Here is a 13686-nt window from a genome sequence, read left to right on the forward strand (position 1 = left end):
TGCAAAATAGTGTGGAGAGGTTTTTGTAAATACCCCCGTAAAGTATGTCTCTAGCTGTTTTCCTTTTTTTCACGCATCACTGCATAGTCTCAAACCGTTTTCACCAGTCAGAAAACGCAAAAAGTTGCATACGTCATGTAATGCTTAAATTTTACGTTTACGTGCATCAAGTGGTGCTTTTCCAGAGAACTCGTATAACTCAAGTGAGGTGCATTATGTCCATAAAGTCATCTGTTTTAGCTTAGAAGAGCCTTGTGAGGCTTGTCAGTAATTACCATTTAAAATTTTTTAAATTTATCGATCGGATATGTGTTAAACGAATTGTATAACATAGAGTAATGTTATTTATATTTTAAAATAATAGTTATCCAAAAGACACTCAACATATTTTAATATGCAAACGAAAAAATACAGTTTACTTAGCATATTATTGACATCAAATTAGTAATTTAATTTGTATAATGTTAGGTGTTTTACTAATTTTCTGGAGGTATCTTAAGATAAGAGGGCCTTGTTTCGAAAATATTCTCTCCGGAGAAAGTGAGAAAATGTTTTTTAGTTTCGAAATGACCGTAAAACGACCTAAATGATTCGCGTAGAGATATGGTGTAGGAAGCAATCCAAGAAGTCTGCCGGAAGATGTTGTTCCGTGTTTGCAGCTACTGGGCACAAAAAGGTTAATGCGGAAATAATTTAGCACTGGTCGTTTCGGTCGGATTCATTTAGGCATTCAGCTAAATAATGTCCACGAGTGAAGAGAAACTGTTCTTTTTTTAACATCTCGAAAAAAACTTCTTTCCAAGAACTGACCATTTTCCCCAGATTGTAGCGGTCCCATCATGATGTTGCGGTCAGTTCCATTCGTAGCAATGTCGCCTAGTTCAAAAACTTGTTCATAAAAATCTATGAAGTTTACCGGTACATCATCAATGCTGGTTGCACATCGAGGTAAAAAGAAATGAGAGAATTTTTTTTAACCCAATGCGGTAATTTTACCCCTGAAATAAGTTTTAAAAAAGCCTTTATTTATTATTTGATTCACTTTAATATTTGATTTATTTTGATTCTTCTCGTGCGTCTGTAGAGGTAGTGAGTTTCGTGATGAAAGCTTAAAATTTTAATTTTGTTTAGGTCTCTTAACTCCTTTCGAAAATTAAACGGTATCCTTCCGCAAAAAGCTGGGAATAACTATAAAAGTTAATCTCATCATATTTTCAGCAATGGAAAATTGTCTTCTCTTATCAGGTGAGATGAGGATGATGAGGAGATGAGGATGAGAGAGATGCTTTACATGGAGCGAGTTCGTACGTGGGTGGTCATGTTCATGAAGTAATGTTAAGTAAGCGGAGAAGGAAGATGATAAGATTTATAGATAGAGTGAAAGGGAATGGCCAATACTGGGAATTGAAGAAGAAAGTTTTTTTGTTAAGGATAAGGGAGACAGTCTGGATGACTCAATGGTCCTCATCGCAGTTCCGTAGCCAGGAATTTTGTTGGGTGGGGGCGTCCAAAACCAGGGGTACTTTTTAAAAAGCAGGGTACTTAGCTGAGGGTTTTAAAATAATTGTTATGCGTGACATATGATTGAAAAAGCTTTATTTTTCAAAGAAATCTTTTGTGAATTCATGATTTTTCGCTATTTTGTTTTCTTTTATGTAGCAAAGTAATTGTGTTTTAATATTTCGGAGGGGGGAGTCCGGACCCTGCCTCACTGGTTTAATACATTTAATTATAATCAAGTTACTAAGTAACATGAATAGGATTGGAATGTATTTTTTTTATTTAAAGTTTATTATCAATGAAATATTTTCATCCGTTGACACAGCATATGTAGTGATGGAAAATTGATTTCGATAAAAATCGAAAATCGAGTTTTAAGTGCCAGAGATCGAAGAAATTTATATCGAACCTTGATCTTTCAGTTCCGTTCCAAACTCGATTTTTCAACTTCGATCTAGGCCATTTCGTTTGATCTCAGCAGCATCACTACCGGCCTATTATAACGTCATCCGTCCCATGTGAAAGACTTCTCTCTAAGGCCGGCAAAGTTGGAAAGTTCGCCCTCCACCATCGAGAAAACATCTCAATCAGATGTTATTTCTCAGAAAATCTAGTGAAGCTAAATTTTTCTAAGCGGAGAACCCAAAACTTTAATGTGTGCGCATTTGTAAAATTTTACTACTAATAATACACGCATATATTATAAGTAGATTTTTTTGGGATTTTTTTTCTGCTCCTCAAATGTGTATGATGGGATTTTTTCGAATGCACGATTATAAACATGCTTTTATTCAAACCGTATTTTTGTTCACTGTCGATTTTTTCGATCTTTCTGTTCAAATTTCGTTTTTCATGGAATAGTCTAACTTTTTATTGCGATTAAAAATCGATTGATCGAAAAATCGTTCAAAATCGATTTTTCGATCAATCGATTTTTTAAATTTTGTCTTTTTTTAATTTTCGTTAAAAACAATTTTTCGATCAATCGATTTTTCATGAAATTTACCATCACGATGCATGTGTAGTTTCAATTTAAGTTATCTATATTTATATCCTTAAAGTGCTTCAAGCGGTCATGTCCTCCTCTCTCATGGGTTGAATCATCCCTTAAACTTTCTCTCACGAAATTTTTCGAGTGTGCACATTTTTCTTCCGCATCCGTTTTCTTATTTGACTGTCATTTTCAGAATTCCCGTTTCCTCTCCAATGATTGTACTGCAATTTTCCTGTTACACATCCGCATAGCTGTAGCATCCGGGTGTCACTCACCCTTGACGTGTAACTGTCGCTTTCAGTTAGCAGCGTTGGGCTACTCATTGCAGGACAGTTGGTCGGAAAGATGTTATTATATTACTGGAATTGCCATTTATCTAGGATTTAATTAGGCGAAGCAAGTTGAAGTTTTTTGCTACCTAACGTTCATTTTCACTTTAGGCAAATGAGGGCTGAGATGGCATTCGTCTGAAGACAATTTTATTCAAGTAAACGTCAAGCGACGTGTCTGTACACTTAGTAAGATAGCTAAAGATTCCGTGGATTTGAAAATGAAAATTAGGGATGGAAAGTTAAAAATAAATGAAAATGTTTCGTTTTGACCCTAGGGGAAACGAAAATACGAGGCCTAGGTTTAGTTTTGTTCCTGCACGAAATTAAAATCACCAAGAAGTTTAGTTTCGACCTGGGACGAAACTTTACTCACGGGAATGAAACTGAATTAATCTAAACTCCCCTGCTCATAGTTAAGTTCCGATCCCAAAAGTTGAGTGGGATAAGAGAGAATAGTTTCGACCCATTACGTTTGACGTACGTGCAGAAAGGTTAAAACATTGAGCTTAAAAATCGAATGACCAGTTTGCGTTCACCGTTCTCCCGTGGTAAAAATATGAGAGTCTAATGGCGGTAGGCCGAACCTCTACTACAATCAACCATTCTTCGTACTCGGTGTGGGGTCGAAAATAAACCGTTCGAAGGCGAAGCACGTGGTCCCTCCGGCGCGAAACTTTTCATTCATTCGGTTTCAATATGCTTCTCGAAGCATTTGTTAGCACAATTTAATAATTGGTTCATTTTACATTTCTTCACAGCATAAGTTTATTGGTTTTCAAGGTACAAGTGTCTTGTTATGACCGGTTATGACTATCCATTAAGCGAGGAATCCCTGCGCGCGGTGCATTTCCAAAAAGTAGTCCCGACTTGTGATACGTAATAATGAGCTTATTTCACATCCGATTTGGAAAATATTAGCATCACTGTGTTTGGAATTAAATTACAAACATTTTGAATACCCAAACTATCACTTTTATCGAAAATTAATATTCCGTTTTTTAGTTAGTAGTACGGGTACAGTTACTAAGTTAGTTACTAATTAGTGACTTAGTTTTCACGAATTAAGGCGTACTATTTTCAAGGATCATCACTGTTTAAGTGTCTCTTAATTTTAATGTCACTATAAATCTGCAAACGAACGCAAATACGAGAACCGAGGAGTAAGAAATACGATTAGGTAGTTCGAGGTAGAAAAGTTGATAGTCTTGTCGTCAGCGTAACCGAGAAACAAATGAATTAAAAGATGTAGATGATGGCATGTACACACTTTAAATCTAGTTCATAAGGCATTCCATGGCTTCTTCCCAAACTCAGTATACGCTGCAGAGGGGCTCACCCTAAAGAACAAGGAATGCCTGAGAACACGTCGAACAAAATGACGTCACAGCCTTGAGAATATGGCCGACTGGTGTTTCAGCGCATCATTAATTTTGCAAATTTTAATAATTAATATCTCGCTTAAAAAGTACCTCTCTATTCTCAGACTCGGAATTTAGCCTAATTGAGGTGTAAATTCTTTTTTAAGATCACTTCCCAAAAATGTGCACATACTCTATTATCTGCCCCCGAGTTTTAGTTAAGTTTCCACCCGAAGTAGTTTTGACTCCGATTTCGTTTCGACCCTGAGTTTAGCTCCCCGCGTTTAAATCAATTTAGTTTCGTTCCTACAGTTCGCTCCCGGGAACGAAACTATTTAAATATTACTAGTTTTGACTTTCGTTTAATTTCTATTGCCACCCCTGATGACAATTCACATTCTTCATTCGTCTCTTACACGTTATTCCCTACCATGGTTTGACAAAACTATTATTATAAATGTCTACAGCAGCGGTTCCCCTATTTTTTCCTCCCGTGCCCCTCTATATCTATGAAATCCAAAAAATGTAACGTGCACATTTTGTATACATATTTCCTATTAAGAGATACATGGTTCCTGGCGTCCGCCATTACCGATTATTTTCGGCGTACCCCCGACCGGTTCGTCCATGGGTTCGTTCGTTCGTCTTTTATCCCCCAATGGGTACGCGTATCAACGGTTGGGATGTGCTGGTCTATATAGTATCGCCGAAACCATGGTAGGGAATAAAGTATAAGTGTGCAACGAAGAAAGTGACTTTTCATATACTATATCGTGGTTCCACTAAGTTAATCCGCACACGTTCAACAGCATGCCAGAGGAGCTTTGTAATGTGTATCACCATGATAATAAATCTACATCTACATATTACCCTGCGAGCCACCTCTAGGGGGTGATCAATCACCAGCATGCAGCATATCGTTTATAATAGCTCATGGGGAAACTGATAATTGTTTCATTCATTTTCCGCGGAATAAATTGCAAATTTTCTCCAAATATTTTATCCCTCCGTTTTTCAGTTGAATAGAGCCATTTTCATGCGAAAATATTGAGTGTGCTACAAAATAATATCTGTGTGAGGAAAAATCACTAAAGAGCATTTTTATTATTACTATTTGAGTTGATTTGTTAGATTAATCAATTGATAACAATACGTATATAATACATACGGTATGTTACGCAAACTTAATGGGCATTTTTAATTGAAAAATTCCACTTTTCTCATTTTTTGAAATTGATAATCAAAGTTTACGCATTTCGCACTTCGTTATATCGTTTTTAATTTTTGGTTTTGCTGACAAGCGTTTGGTTGGAAGTTAATTTATTTTCTTCGGTGTGTTACAACATAGAAGTTTCGCTGTTGGCGGCCGATCGCATAAATCGCTCAGCTGGTGACAAACTTTCTAATAAACCACGTCACCACGCTTATCTCTCTCACTTTCTACGAAAGAATTCAAACCTACGCCTGTCATAGCAATTTTAGTATTTTCGGGATGAACTTCTTCCATAACTAGAAAAAATTGCAATAAATAGCCTCAATGCCGATTAGATGTGAGAAAGTAGCGAACCATTGAATATAAAGCCTAAGGCTGAGAAAATCAGATCAATCGCAAAGATTCGATTTTCTCTTTCGCCGTGGGCAATTACCAACATGCATTGTGCCAGCGTTTCTCAGGAATACCTGTCAATGAAAACAAAAACTTCCATATGTGAAATTTTACGTGTATAGGATATTCAGTGGCAATTAATGTGGACCATTTGATCATTTGAAGTTTGTGCTCGTTCTACTATTAAGGTAAAGGAATTTCTGGGAAAGGGAAAACTTCACGAAATAAACATTGTTTTTTCCTTGATAAAATGCACAGTGGAAAAATGTGTACTGACGGATGATAAAACATAGCAAAAACGCTTTTTAGTGTAACTTCTTGAAATAGCTTGTCAATTTTGTTGGTATTCAATGGGTAGTGATGGCTTAGATATAAAAAAATAATTGGCTTATTGCATGTTGAAGTTCGTAAATTAATCTGCGATCAAATATATATTCGTCAATCTGTTTTCTTTCTACTGAATATTCGTTTGTAATAAAATACTTGTTTCGTTGCCTTGTCCTCTCATGAATGTTGTGCAATAAAACGAATCATTTAATAAATTCAGTGTAATAAGTTGCAATGTCTCATTCAAACTGTATCGGGTCATTTTTCTCTGACACGGGACTGCGATTTCGTATTGAAATTGTTGAAATTATTGAAATCCACCGATTGATGAGGAAATAGAATTACGGCAAAAAATTTCCCTCTGCATTATGTCACCTCCTGAATTGCAAACGGATATCCTCATCTGTTGTCCCTCACTCGAAGATTTTGCGACGTTTTTTGAACAGAAGGGTGTAAATGAAGGAAGAGCAATTGAGAGATAGAGCTAACACAGCGTCTATAACATTCCAAACCCCACTCCGTGAATGAATTTAGAAATTTGATGCATGCATCTGCATCTACATAATACCCTGCGAGCCACCTCTAGGGTGTTTGGCAGCGGGTGATCAATCACCAGTATGCAATAGGATTCCCACATGCACACCACACGGTCTAAAAAACGTAACGCATACTGACAAATTATACTACCACATACATGCAAAGGCGAAACTTGCCATATATTCATTAAGGATATCTGCCAATAAACCGAGATCACGCAAAACATTCTGTTAGAAATAATGAGAAAAATCAGAAACATGCATAAAGGAATACATAAGTTAGTAGGCTACACTATAAGTCATCTAATCTATTTGTGATTTCTAACGCTGCCATTATAATCTCTTATTGATCGTGAAAAAGGAACATTTTGAATCTATCTGTTCTACAGTATATCTCTCGTATTTTATTTATGTGTACTGATCTTCCGTAGTATGCAGGCGTTCGTAATATATGGCTAACTTCGTCGGAAAATACACTGCTATTGAATTTAGGTAATAGGTTTAGTCTATTTTTCAGGCTACGGTCTGACAGAGATTCACATACGAGTTTATCAAGAGGTCAGTAACACCAACAAGACTATCGTTACGAAACTCTGTATAGCATAGCCGCCGGTAACTTGGAAAGTAGGTAGCGGTTCTAAAAATGGATAAGTATGAGTCATTTTATTTTTTAATTGTTCATCAGAATAATCGACTATTTGATAAATTTTAAAGGAGCTTATTACTCATGCCTTCATGAAGAATAGGAAGACAATAGTCTAAGGAAATGTGAAAGGGAATAACATCTGAGGAAGTTTTCGGATGATATATAAATAACAGGTGATGAAGGATGTCGATCAGAAGAATAATAAATGTGAAAATACTAGCTGTAGAAGAGTCAGACGATTGTTTTTTTCCGAATATCCTCTTTATTTACTTCAAATTAGAGATTTTTTCATCGTCACACTTCTCAAAGCCACTTTCTCTTTTGTTTATCTTCGCAACCATACCCCTTACCACTCTTTGTCAACAAATGCCTAACAACAGTTAATAATAGTTTTTAAAATTTTAAATGTTACACTGTTAAAAGGATTTCCTCAAGCTTTTCCCTAGTTATTTTGAATTACGATGATAGTAATGGTAATTATTACTCTTGTATTTAAATTTGTCAATCAGAGTAGGGCGTCAAGTTGTTTTACAATTTTTTTGTTAGTTATTTGCCAATCACGAAACAACTTTTGCTCTCTGCTGCTGGGGCGTGGTGACTTTTAAGCCAATGCATTTCGAAAACAAGTTTCTGAGATCGTTTTAAACTTGGTGCAATGAAAGCGATTGAAATTAATCCACTTCGAAGTTGCGGCAGAATTCCAGAATTGCGGTGGAATGAATGGTCCATTTGTTGTAAGAACTCGATATAAATTCTCAGAAATTTGATGCTGTTTCACGAGCGTGATATAATTTTCCCTGCTTCCTGAGGTTCTCATGAAATGTTTAGAAAATTTTCCCGTGCCTTCTGGGAAATTAATGCTGTCTCGGCACCCGAATTCGGTAAGGCCGTGAGAGATAGCGTGATAGTTTACCTTCAAGTTGACGCATATTGTTTCCTCAGTACGACTATGACTGCCTTCTAATTTTGAATTTGTTTTCCAGTCGCATACAATCACGAGCTATTTTTTAATTATTCCAAACTGCGAACACGAGCTATTATTTAAGCCGTATCATGTTATTGCAGTTAAGAAAACAATGAGATACAGATAGTACCCGTAGTTTGACTTTCCTTTGTATTTTTACCGTCGAATCTTTGGCATCGTCCTTGAGTTTCTCTAAAATAAGATTATATTTGAATATAGTTTTTCATAAATTTATTTCTTTGGTGAAAATTATCTTCCTCCAAAAATGACCTCCAAATTCATTCATTTGTTGCTTATCAAATTTTAACTATCATGGCCCCTATGAAAAAATTGTATGAACCTGTTTCAAATTTTTATACATTCTTATACATTGCCAAGGCATTTACCCCGGGGTACTAATTGCATTCCAAGTATTAGAATATGATTCATCATTAAGTAGCTATTGTCCCTTGTCTAAATTAAATTAATTATCCTCAAATCAAGTTTGGGAATAATAGACAAAGTATTTTATTAATATTTAAGGTATTTTAATAGCTGCCTACGTGTTATATAGTGAAAATCGCATATAATGAGATATTCTGCGCCCACGGCGATTAACTGGAAACTAAGGATTCTTTTAAGTGGACCCGTTTTTTATGTTGATCGTTTTAACTCGTTGAACTTCTCAACGCAGCCGTTCTAATAACGGTCGCTATCAAGATATAATACATTTATGCGCTTCGATGAATGTTACGAAATAAACCTGTTGCCAAGTAGCGGCCACGAGGCTGTGAACCGTGAGCTCATTGCTGTTCATTGGCAGACTTCCTCGATGAAGAACACCTCCTACGATTGATTTTTACCGTGATTTCTTGACCGGATGAAGTCTGCTAAGCGGGTCTTGCCCTCTTCGTCGATCGTGCGATCACAGTTGGGAGTCCATTAGTCGCAATCACCGCTCATTTGCAATGAAATTATTTCTCTTGTTGATGGAGTCTCCACGAAAAACTTGGGAGTGCTGTGATATGTCGATGTGTCACATACAAGGGTAAAACAGTTACAGTGGGTATTCGAGACAAAGTTAAAGGAATATGTACTCGTCACCGGCGAATGTTAACTTGTTAACTTATTTATTGGCATATTCAGATGGCTCAATGTTTAATCATTCTCGGGTTATGGATGAATCTGGATAATTTTATTTTTTCAATCGAGGTCTAAGTTCATATTTAAAAAAATAATGTAACGACATTCTATGTATATTTTTGGTTAAATATAGTTTTTTTTTATTTAAGCATTTTTTATAATTGAATATTTTCCATAGTGTTGTTCAAGAGCACGATGGACAAATTCTTTACAATGAACCCAGAGTCGTTTTTCTGCATTGCGAGAGTTACAGCCCCTCCTCTAAAAACAGCGAACCAAGTCCGTTACTGCCTACTATTTTGGTTTTTGAGTAAAGTTAGAAACTAAAGATTTAATGATTATTTTCCTGTAATTAAATTTAATTCACTATTCATTTTGAAAGAGAATGATATTTTTAGTTTTTTACATTACACCAAAAAAATGGGCTGAAGTCATTCGCAGGCGTTCATATCACCGACATACTTTTGATATTCTCCTAGGTGAAAATTTTGTAATACCGATTCGAAAATTGTCTGCGTTGATTGCAAATTTAGCCACATTCGATTGTGCTCGTGTGAAAACTTAAAATTTTATTATGGACCGATACTTTTCATTTTTCATTCCTCAAATGCACGCTTTCTGTTGATTTGTGGTTTTCTTAATTAGTTATCATAATTTCACATGTTGACAATCTGAGTACTTTTTGTCTTCTGGATTTTACTTGAATGATGATATTATTTCCATTGTTCGTAATGTTCTTTTGACTTCATTATTATGACCTTTTCAGCTGACCTTAAAAGATGTGATATTGTTTAGCATTTTATTTCATTTTTTTGGTTCTTGATGTTACCTGAATTTTCACTTTTGATATCGAAATTATTCTATAAAAATGTGCACTATCGCGAGCTCCTAAGTAATTTTCGACGCGAGATACAGCTTATGAAATACATTCGGTGAAGGAGTTAGGCTAATAGCGTTATAGCTGAGTTTCGTGTGGCTTCTTTTGCTTTCCTTCGAGAAACTGGGAAATACCCTGTCGTATTGTGTGCGAAAAAGGGCATTGTGTACACATATATATGCCCTTGGCACGAAGTCAAGAACCCCGCCACCTGGGGTCGAACTAGCACGGTATTCCATTGTAGGCAGAGATAGGAATTCTCACGCCCACTACTGGTATTCCCTGGGTTATCCCATTTGCAAGGGGTTTCGCTATCTGAGGCATTCTGCCCCTTCTTAAGGGAAGTCACACAAATCCTAGATCGTGACATCCTTGTGGTAACCGTGTCTTCCATGAACAGTTTTGACTTAAACACCAAACCTCCTATGCTTACTCGTGATCCCTCGTAAGTCCGTGGTACGAACTAAATTGTTTTTCGGCATGTTCCTTTGCAGGGAGGGTCTGGGGTGATTGGGGGCCCTCGGCTGGGCCCATGTTGGGGCCCTCATTAATGGGGTATTCGGGTGTCGTCCCCCGGAAAATTTTAGGAAATTGCAATCCCAGAAAAGGATTTCACGCTAATCTGGCTCTTAAAAAATAGATAATAGTTAATAAGAAATAACAATTTGGTAAGAAAAATACTACGAAAAATGAAAACTTCACAGCTTATAAAATGTAAATAAAAATGTACAACGTTTCTATTGTCTATTTAGCAAATTTTTCCTTTGAAACAGCACTGAAATGTAAAAAAAATTTAATTAATCTTTTCGCTTGATTTTCATATTATATTTTTACGCTGAGCATGTCGTAAATAAAGCGATTAATGAAAAATTAACTAATAATACTGTTAATAAACAATAAATTTCAAGCAAAAAACAACTCTTTGTTTGCAAAAGTATGCTTCTTTTTCAGTTTTATATATATTTTTAATTTCAATTAAAATTATATACAATTTAAAAAATAAATCCTGTTTTTGGTCACCTGAAAAGTTGCTATTTTTGAGATACGTGTTGTTAGAACTTAGCCATCGATATATGCGTCCCTATCCCTGTCGGCGATCGTTGTGGGGGGCCCCATAAGCTTGGTACCCTCGGCGTTTGCACACCAGCCGACCTGGCCAGACCGACCCAGGTCCTTTGTTGCTCCCAGCTCCTCTGGGAAGTCACACAAATCCTGGATCGTGACATTCTTGCGGTAACCAAGTCTTCCGTGGACAGATTGACTTATTTAAACACCAAACCTCCTTGCTTATGCGTGATTCCTCGTTAGTCAATGCGTCGAATTGTTTTTCGGCATGGTCCTTTGTTACTCCCGGATTGGGCGCCTTTGTTCCTCGTACGAATGGGACCCTTTGGTGTGGTGGGCGCATTGCGGATACGACCTTCCCACGGAATTCGATCACCCAGGCTAGCGCCTTTCGCACAATGACCCACAGGCCTACTGACCATGCCTCTTCTTCCTCCCCGCTCCCCTCCACAGCCCGCGGCCCGCTTCGGCGGAGCACCACGCTGTGCCTGCGCCTGGATTTTCTGGCGAGAACATAACGGGTTCCCCTCCTCTCCCTCCGCTATCATCTTCTCTCCCCGAGTATACGCGGTCGCGCTTCGGCGACCTTAAACCCGGAGACGCCGGCTTGGGGGGGATCTCCTTATGCCGTTTCAAGCACATGTGCGTTCGAATCGGCTTGAATGGGCTGGGTCCCTTTTCTTCACACTTACGTGCCATCCCTCCGAGCTCCAGCGAGGTTAGGTGGCACGATACAGGAATTCTGTAGGGGATATGAGTTAATGGGTCGGCTGAAATTGAGATAAAAAGTTACCTCTGCTCATCTATATTATACATCTTACGTAGATATGTGCGTAAATATAAATAAAGTTTCGAGCTTTCGTGGGAATGTATGTATTCAATTCGTATATTCATCAAGAATCCTACATTTGTATCAGGAAAATATGGAAAAAACGGAGAAAAGTAATTATCTTAGTCTGATTTTTTCAAATGAATCATGCGCGAAAACGTAGCCCTGATATGTGGTGATTTCTCATGATATATTTCATATCGTTTGACAGGCAAGGATTGTACCTCGCCGTCTCCCGGGAGATATATTATTACTTATTTTATGTCTTCGTTGTCCTGTTTACAAAGCATTCACATAAACGGTACTGGTATGCTGTATCCCTCCATTTGGTATTAATAAAGATTTCGAATGAATCTTTACGGAAGTAGCCGCTAGACAAAAATCCATGCACGCCATTAAGGGTGTATCGCTTAGCCATTTACGCATTCTAGAGGGGAAACCGCTTTCCTTCTCCTCCAGACCTTTTTTTAGGTTGTTCATCGCATTTTCCAAAAAATTACGCATAGTGTTTGATTTTTTAAAGCAACGGATAAACGTAAAGCATTCTATGGATAAACTTTGTTGAAAACGTATCTTTACAATGGCATGTATTGTAAAAGATTGCTGAAGTATGCATACCTTCAATTGTATGCCAAAGGCACTATGTAATCTAAAATCTTTGGCCAATATTAAATGAAAAGTGAAAGAATGGTTAATAAGTGAAACTGTAAACTTGTTATTTCCTGAATGAATCTCAATGTACAAATTATATTAAATTCTCACATTTTTGTTTCAAAGCTCCTAAAACAATTTTTTTGCCATGTTATTGCTTTTTGTCCATGAAATTGTTACTTGTAATTTAATATAAATGCTATGCTTTCAATGTTGCCACTAGGCAGGATAAATGGAACCTTCTGACAAGCCATTTGGCTTAGAAGGACCAAGTTTGTATATGCTAATAAAGGCAACCTATTTATTATTAATAATGTATAAAACGCCGAACGTCGGATTATGTTCTAAGAAAAGTGCCCCTCTTTTCACGCGAAGCTATTTTAGTAGAATGTTTTTTTTTTTTAGAATTTTCCCACTCGACAATGGTGAGCCGAGAATAATAACTTCCATTACATCATTCCATCCGACGGGTGGAGACTATACACCTTGTCTTACTCAGCCGAGAGACTGATAATGCCGGTGGCTGGCTTTCTCCTAGTCCCCACTCCTATTCCAGTACCTAACGTCCCAGTTTGAAGCGGAACTGAAATACATTGACTGCGCTCCTATGAACTGCAAGAACACGTGACCAAGACATCTGTATAGCCGATATGACTATACGTAAAAAAAAGTGGTCACGATGACTTTTTATCGGGTTCCCAGCGTGCAAAGAATTTTGATGAATCGTTAATCTGTAAACTTTGGTTGAATATCATTTTGACTGGAATCTATCTCAATACTAACGGGTGTTTCCTATGTCGACGACAAGTGAATTCGTTTGATTTGCCATATTCTGTGAGAGTTGACTGTTTGCGCTGAATTTTAGCCTAAAATATTTTT

General features: G+C 37.1%; 1 protein-coding gene across 1 annotated transcript in view; it reads left to right on the top strand.

Annotated features, from left to right (window-relative positions):
* Positions 1 to 13686, top strand: part of LOC124167922 — a 94299-nt gene that overhangs the window by 21480 nt on the left and 59133 nt on the right. The window lies entirely within an intron of this gene.

This window comes from Ischnura elegans, chromosome 11 (genome assembly GCF_921293095.1).
Source record: "Ischnura elegans chromosome 11, ioIscEleg1.1, whole genome shotgun sequence".
Lineage (NCBI taxonomy): Eukaryota > Metazoa > Arthropoda > Insecta > Odonata > Coenagrionidae > Ischnura > Ischnura elegans.